Consider the following 1,766-nt stretch of genomic DNA (forward strand, 5'->3'; position numbering starts at 1 on the left):
TTGTATACACACAGAGTTTATAGCATGTTTTAAACAGTCTTTCTTTATATCGCACTTGTTTTAAATTGCCTTATATTGAAAGAAGTCAGTCAGGTTGAGTTGAGTTGAGCAAGGTAAACTTTTCAGTTTCTTCCAAATTTCCTTCTAGCCTATGTTGCTTAGTTTTCCAGCTCGCATACTCGTACATTCCATGTACTGATGCCAGTTGGCCTGCATCGTCTTATGATGCAGATACAGGTACCCCGGATCAGCATCCTGCATGTCGTTGATCCAACTGAGCACTCCAGAGTCAGTGGTGAGCCTCCTTGCATTCCGGAGGACTCAATTATTTTGTGTTCTTTGTTTTTGTTTTATTAGGATGTTGCGAGGTCTGTCCCAACATCCATCTCAGTATTTTAGAGGCTTCATAGACAGACAGTCAGTCAGTTAGTTTTGAGTCTCTCATCTATGTATATATGTAAATATTCTATTTTGAGATTCGAGTTGCCTTTATGGCCATATTTTATAAGTTAAGTTGTTTTGTAATATTGCATTGCATTAAGTTATTCTGTTGGGTTAGGTTTCCGCTGAGTTAAGAAAGCCAGGCCAAGGGTTCGCTTGGGGCCAGAAATGGTCTCCGGGTGCCGGTCCCGCCCAGGGTGTAGGCTCAGGGCGTGACAGAAATGTTGAGTAGTGAAAAAAATCCAAGAGTTCTTGTGAACACTTTTGATGCTTTGAAAATTTTAAAGCATGCGACTATGGTGGGAATTAGGACTTCAATTCCTTCAATATTTCTTAATGATATTACTTTTTGAGCTGATATGATTGAGATTAGTTCGAAGAATTATATGGATTGGTTGAACTCAATGGACAAGGGATCAGTTATCTACATAGCTTTTGATAGTTACTCCGAAATATCAAGTCAATTGATGGAGGAGATTGCTCACGGATTGCTGAAATGTGGAGGCCATTTTTGTGGGTGATTAGGGAAGGAAAAGACGGGTATAAGATGGAGGACAAGTTGAGTTGCAAAGACAAACTTGAAAAGCAGGGGAAGATAGTGAGTTGGTTCTAGCAAGTGGATGCTCTAAAACACCCTTATGTTGGTTGTTTTTTAACCTGTGAATGGAATTCAACTTTAGAGAGCATAGCATTAAGGTACCTATCGTGGCATGTTCACTTTGGAACGATCAAGTCTGTAATGCAAAACTTATTCAAGATATTTGGAGGAATGGTGTTAGAGTTAATGTCAGTGAAAAAGATGTTGTTGAAAGAGTTGAATTCAGTAAATGTATCATGATTGCGATGGGAGACGGCGAAGAAGGGGAAGAATTGAGAAGAAATGCTAAGAAATGGAGTGATTTAGCTAAGGAAGCTATGAAGGAAAATGATACATCAAGTGTGAATCTCAAGGCTTTTGCTAATGAGATTTTATTTGGTCATAGCAAGTGCTAAATCATTCATGGATAGATGACTTTAATAGAATAGCTAGCAATCAATTAGTTTTTTTTAAGAGTTTGTTTTTCGTTTCAGAAAAAATAGTGAATTTCTTCGAAATTATTCATAATGAAATAATTTTCTTAGTTTCTCAAATAATTATTTTAATTTCTTCCTCAATTTAAAATTTTAATTTTTTCTTTCATTAATTTCTTATCTTTTCACTTTTAATTATTTTTAGAAAATTATATTTATTTTTTAAAAAAATAAAATAAAAAGTATCCTTTAATTTTAACGTTTTTTTATTTATTTAATTTCTTTACTTGCTTTAATATCCGTTTGAAACTAAC

At 35.0% G+C, this 1,766-nt stretch overlaps 1 pseudogene; it reads left to right on the forward strand.

The window, feature by feature from the left end:
* LOC125851183 (UDP-glycosyltransferase 75C1-like) overlaps positions 1 to 1,434 on the forward strand; it is a 4,052-nt pseudogene extending 2,618 nt beyond the window's left edge.
* The last annotated feature ends 332 nt before the right edge of the window (positions 1,435 to 1,766 follow it).

Source organism: Solanum stenotomum, unplaced genomic scaffold, assembly GCF_019186545.1.
Source record: "Solanum stenotomum isolate F172 unplaced genomic scaffold, ASM1918654v1 scaffold23267, whole genome shotgun sequence".
Classification (NCBI taxonomy): domain Eukaryota; kingdom Viridiplantae; phylum Streptophyta; class Magnoliopsida; order Solanales; family Solanaceae; genus Solanum; species Solanum stenotomum.